At 45.2% G+C, this 6,467-nt stretch overlaps 1 non-coding gene across 1 annotated transcript; it reads right to left on the reverse strand.

Moving 5' to 3' along the window:
* Positions 1-5,627: 5,627 nt before the first annotated feature.
* On the reverse strand, positions 5,628-5,696 carry LOC148028313 (small nucleolar RNA SNORD36). Its single transcript, XR_015692733.1, has one exon. It is a non-coding gene; the product is annotated as a small nucleolar RNA SNORD36 (small nucleolar RNA).
* Positions 5,697-6,467: the final 771 nt, after the last annotated feature.

Raw genomic sequence — 6,467 nt, forward strand, 5'->3', positions numbered from 1 at the left:
GCGTACGAAGAATTGAAAAATGCTCTAACAACAGCACAAATTCTATGAGCCCCAGATTGGACCATTACCTTCCACGTGCACATTGATGCTTCTAAGTTTGCCGTGGGGGCAATGTTGTGCCAATCTGGTGAGCACAACTTAGATTATCCGGTGAGCTTTGCTAGCAGACAACTCACTGAGACAGAGATGAACTACTCGACAACAGAAAGGGAGGGATTAGCCATGGTGTTCGCTGTGAAGAAATTCCGGCATCATCTATTGGCCACAGCCTTCATCTTTTTCGTGGACCATCAAGCCCTACTCTATTTAGTAAACAAACCTTGTGCTACAGGGTGCATAGCTCGATGGCTCCTCCTACTTCTAGAGTTTGATTTCTCCGTGGTAGTACGAAAGGGAAAATAACATTACATTGCTGATCACATGTCACGCATCCCCACAGGAGAAGCTGCTAGACCAGGCATCGTTGATGAGTTACCCGACGCCCACCTATTCCACCTGTCCAGCGAGAGAGATTTATTTAAGGCTGATCTAATGCCGTATTAGGCAGACGACATAGTCCAAGTGCTTGAGCACAAACTACCCGAGCGACCAATAGAAAAAGCCTGACTTAGGCACTTGATCCTGAAGATTTAGCCCTACCAGCTGATTGTAGGCCAACTCTATAGGCTGGGGCAAGACGGATTGTTGTGTAGATGCGTGTGTGAGCATGAGATGCACGATGTGCTCTCAGAGGCGCACAACAGCATCGCGGGAGGACACTTTAGTGGAGACACAACAGCACGGAAGGTGCTGCAGCCTCAACTATGGTGGCCCACACTTTTTCATGACGCCAAGCGATTCGTCAAGCATTGTGATGAGTGCCAACGGACGAAAGTCCCGATTCATAAAGATCAAATGGAGCTGACCCCAATTATTAGTCGCCAACCCTTCGAAAAATAGGGAATCGACTTCATAGGGCCCATCAGTCCTGTGGCGCAATACTCACAAGTCAAGTACATCGTTGTGGCCACGGATTACCTCACAAAAGGGGCAGAGGCAAGAGCCACACGAAAAAACAACGCTAGGACGACTGCCAAGTTCTTATGGGAGCAAGTGATCTCGCGCTTCGGCTGCCCCATCGAACTGGTTAGCGACCAAGGCATACACTTCATCAACAAAGTGATAGCACATCTCCTATCCACCTTTCTCATTGTCCATCGCAAATCCTCACCATACTACCCTCAAGTGAATGGCCAGGCAGAATCAACTAACAAGATTCTTATCAATGTCCTGACTAAAGTAGTCTCAGTCTCACGCAGCGACTGGGACAACAAGCTGATGGCAGCCTTGTCGGCCTACTGCACAGCTTATAAAACGACTGTCGGCCAAACCCCCTTCAGACTGACCTATGGAATTGAGGCAATTCTACCATTAGAATTCTTTGTTCCTAGCCTGAGAAAAGCACTTCAAGAACGGTGGGAAGGGAAGGAGGCATGGACGCAATGCCTAGTCGAGCTGGAACGCCTATCAGAAACTCGTCTTCTAGCCACCCACGCACTGATTTGTGAGAAAGCCCGACGCAAAAGCTGGTTCGACAAGCATGTCAAGTAGCGCGAATTCGAACAGGGTGACTTAGTGCTCCTTTACTCAGTTAAGGAGCATAAGCAAAAAATGAAATTCAGAGGTCTTGGACCCTTCAAGGTTCGTGCAATCAGCCAAACTGGCAATGTCGAGCTTGAGACACTAGACGGTGAGGGAATAGGCTTCTTCAATGGTAGTCGTGTCAAGAAGTACTACCCTCCCACGCATCCTTTGCATGACCCACCATTGTTAGAACCGTCGGCAAGTGGCTACAATCACTGAAATCAATGAAGAGGAGGAGGAAGCCGTAGAACCTGCTTATCTTCGTATCACGATCACTACCAAGCAAACATGCGCTTTCAACGCCTTGATCGATGAGGGAGCAGACTTCAATGTCTTAACCCACAATCATTGGATCCAACTTGGCAAACCACTACTTCAACCCACAACTACCAAATTAAACCCATATGGGGCTCAATCATACACACTTCTCGGCAAGTGCAGAGTCGCTATTTCTATCGAGTCTAAGATTGTTCCAATGCTTTTTTATGTATTGCCAAGTGCTACAGACGCAGGCACGAAGTCACTACTGGGGCGAACCTTCAAAAAGAAGACTCACTGCAATGTTGATTATGAGTTGCAGGGCATCCACCTAGCAATAGGCAACTTGCGCATTGTCACAGCTTTTAGCAAGGGCTGCACGACACCATCACCGTCCGCAAAGCCACTGGTAGAAACATCCATAGGCAAGACTAAGGAGGGGATAGTGCATGGCTGCCACTCCCCAACTTCCATAAACCGCAAGCCCCAGTAGCCAAAGCTAAGGCCCAATAGCCTCGCTTCCAATGGGTGCCTAAACAGCCGTAATAACCACCTAGGAGTTGACGCTCCTATCCTCATAAGACCCAGAACTCTAAAACTAGGAGGCCAAGACACAATCACAGTAAGCGCTACGTGATCAAGCAAAGATGCGTCCCTAAAGCTCTCTTGCATTCGCAAGGCTACTACGAGGGAAATACCTGGCTGTGGATCCCTAAGGCCCCCAGGGCCAGAGGCACTATTCATACGCCACCCTCAAGCTTGATCAGCCCATGTCCCATAACACCTCAAAACCATAAGCCGCAGTGCTCTCCAAAGCCCCAGCCATCTAATTCATCTACACTTCGGCCCAAGAGAGTCGCACGGGCCTATCAGCCCAAGCAATAGCCACTGTCACAAGAGGCATCATCCGACCAAATCAATCCGACTCCCCAAAGCAAACCTGAATGCAGAAGTCCATCTGTGGTGGCTGACCCTAATTCACCCATATTCCAAACAGCCCAACTGCAGGCTCAAGGAAACTCCCAACCGCAACTCTGTATTGTCAAGGCCTCTGGTTCTAGCAAACCTCAACCACCCGTCGGTCTCACGCCCTCCTATGAACAAAAATCCTTTCTAGCGCTAGCCGCTGACCTTGCTGAGGACACTGGGGATGACGTGGTGGAATGCATTAAACGACTTGATGCCACCTTCGTGTTGCTAGCCCTTAGCTATGACCGCTTGGACTTAGGTCTATTAGAAGAACCCTTTGCAACGGAAGTGCGCAATATGCCTTGCTCTTGGGAGACTTTTGAATTCGCATTTGCAAAAGCTTCTCGCTCTGCTGCTGAGTTGCTCAGCAGCGAGATCTCCAAAGAGCAAGCCATTAAACAACGTCTCACACATCCTACGATCAGCGAACTACTTCTGCTATCACTGATCAGGAAATCACCAAGTTATCCCAGCTCGCTGATACAGACTCCACGTTTTTGAAGCATTGGTACACTCTTAGGTTGCAATGGGAAGTTGAGGGGTGCCTCATAATGACCAACACTGAGCAACACTGCGCAATCAAAATAGTAGATTACAACCCCACCTACGTCGCACCAACCTCGTATCGAGTATTAACCACTCTTCGTGACCGACCCATGGAAGAGCACATCAAGGGGCATCCCTACCTTAATTGCCTCTTAATAGAGAAAGAGCTCCACATTGTAAGTCGGGTCGATTCTGGCGATCCTAACCGATGTTTAGACATACATCACGCACGTGGGTATCCGTCCATTCGAATTAGACCGTGAAACTTAGCTAGAGTACAACCCCAACTTCTACGCTTGGCTCCTACACAAATAGACCGACGCTCTTTATGATGAATGCCCTTGTCCTCTCAACCTCCAATCATGGGACAGATTCTTCTCGTTCCAAAGGGGGAGGGGGTAAGGTGGAATTTAAAAAGTAAACCAAGTATGAAATGTCAATAAAATTTGAAATGCAATGGTAAGATGTAATGGTTAAAGTTTGAAAAGAAAAGTTAAGGCTATACTCAATAAAATATGCTACGCCTTTCTTCTTTCAGCAAGTTATTTGTCAAAAAGCACTAATAGTGGAAATGACTGAACTTGTAGGCATCGATCATGGCAAGCCAGGAAAAAGTGGGCAAGCTCCCCTTCTCGGAGGAGAAGCAAGCGAAGTACGGCCTCACAGTAGAGACAAGAGAAATGCAATGGCATCGATCATGGCAAGCCAAGACAAAGCGAGCAAGCTTCCCTTCTCGGAGGAGGAGCAAGCGAAGTACGACCTCACGGTAGAGACGAGAGCCTTCAACCAACTAAAGTTCCGTCACATCTTCAACCTTGAAGACGTGGCCATCGAAGAGCCGGCAATGCATCAAATCATAGACCAGTGCCATCTGCAAAAATACCTAGACACAGTGGGCCAGAGGGTGGACTACACCCAGTGCGTCAACTTTTTACGCACCTTTAATAGAAACAAAGGCACCATCACGGTGCACGAGAATGAAGCCACCAGACAAGTACAGATCGAGCTGACCCTGGAGTTGGTGGAATGGCACTGGGGCTGCCGAATAAGGTGGAAAGAAAGCCGAAGAGGGATGTCTACACCTGGAGCCCCAAGAGGAACACCAAGGAAAAGGGAATTCTCTTGCAAGAAAATCTATCTTGTAACATCAACAAGCTTGTTTATTATGTTTCACATGATCACAATGAAGAAAAGAACACCAGGCACAGCAAATCTTCATACAGCCTCATGTAGATCTCCCACGGATTTGATAGAATCAACCATATTCTTCAACATCTTCATAAAATCCATCAATAGAACAAAGAAAGCAAAGGAATACACCATCTTTGAATGGAAATACATCACATAGTATTCATCTTCAATATCTTCATAGTCTTCTCTCTCAATCTCCCATATACAATCACTCTGTTTCAATAGAATTGGCTATCTCTGACTCTCTCTCTCTCTCTCCATCAATAATACACCATCTCCTCACTACAATCTCTCAAAATCACTCTCAATAATCCTTCTTAGGTCGTGGATACCCCTCCCAAGAGGTATGTCTGATATGAAGAGTCACCAGAGCCACTACAGTGTCTTTTCATAGCTCACTACTGTCACCTCACTCTAGTCTTCACTTGAGTCTTCAGCAACTACTTCTTTCAGCTCTTTTACACTTGTATTCACCTCTTTCCAAGGCTAGAAAACTTTCCCAAGCTACACTCTCATCCATCAGAACACATACAGAAGCATACAGAACAGTCACAGAACAGTACCAGAACAGCTACAGTACAGAACATAACAGAACAGAACAGAGACAGAGGCTCTACAGAAGACCTACAGAAGGTTACAGAAGGTCATCAAAACCACATAACTCATACTCAAACCATTCCAAACTCTCACAAATCATTCAATAAGCTTTCACAAGATCTCAATCTTCATCATTCAATACTCCATCCCTCCTTACAGAAGACAATCAGAACAAAACAGAAGCTATACAGAAGGTATACAGAACCAATCAGAACCTATCAGAACATCACAGAACCACTAATAAACATCATGAACTTCCAAAACACAATCAATATCATCCAAAACACTCTCAAACCACTTCCAAACCAATCAATCATCTCATAAAATGAACCATTCAGCTCTCAAAAACAAAAAAAATCAGCCAAAAAACAAGTCATTTCAACACTCAACATATCCCCACACTTAATAAGGAAGCGTCCTCGCGACCCAGGAAAAAGGAAATACAAGTTCAGGTAAAAAGCGCATCTTTAATCTACAATATCTTTTCAAAAAGAATCCATCCACCACGACCCCAACTTATAACCTGTATCTGATATAAAAATACAAAGAAAGGAAAACCCTTTATACACTAATACTTCTTATCAAACTAAAAATCACAACAAATTTATAAAGGATATAAGAGTTTTCTTCTTCTTCATCAGCATCAGCTTCAACTCTCCAACCACCATCCCATCAACACAATTCTCCAAAATGTAGCTCACACACGAAATCCAATCCAATAGGAAACCACCACGTTTGTTTTACATAAATGAACTCACAACACAAACACTACACACAACACAATCATCTGAATGACCCCTCCAAAAAGAGAGATTTTCATTAAAAAGCGTCCACCATACATTGGAAAGGTATCAATGAAGATGATCCCTCTTAAAAGATTGATGTTGTCGGAAACGATCCATAGACAAGGATTCATCTACAAAGGTTTTGGGAGGATTTTGAAAAAACTGAAGACAGCACATCCTTTCCAATAGGACCAGGTATCTGCTAGGCAAACAAAGGGCATGAAAATACAATATATCCAGCTGCTGGGAATCAATGCTCACATTGACATTCATGCACAACTTTAGAATAGGCTTGGAATCATTATGAGAGTGCCTATGCATATATGCCAAGTACCAAGCAAAGTGAGCAGTTAATCGCACTGAAGGATTTGCAGACTGTGAATACTGCTGAGCAAAATGAACATAGTTCTGATAAGCTTGACTGGCAGCTGTCCATTCTCCTGGAATTACTGGCCAATTGATCTGAGGTCCTGTAAGGGAATCATTCGAACTCCATCC

This window comes from Lygodium microphyllum, chromosome 12, assembly GCF_053477565.2.
Source record: "Lygodium microphyllum isolate KBCC chromosome 12, Lygodium_microphyllum_v1.1.10, whole genome shotgun sequence".
In the NCBI taxonomy this organism is placed as follows: domain Eukaryota; kingdom Viridiplantae; phylum Streptophyta; class Polypodiopsida; order Schizaeales; family Lygodiaceae; genus Lygodium; species Lygodium microphyllum.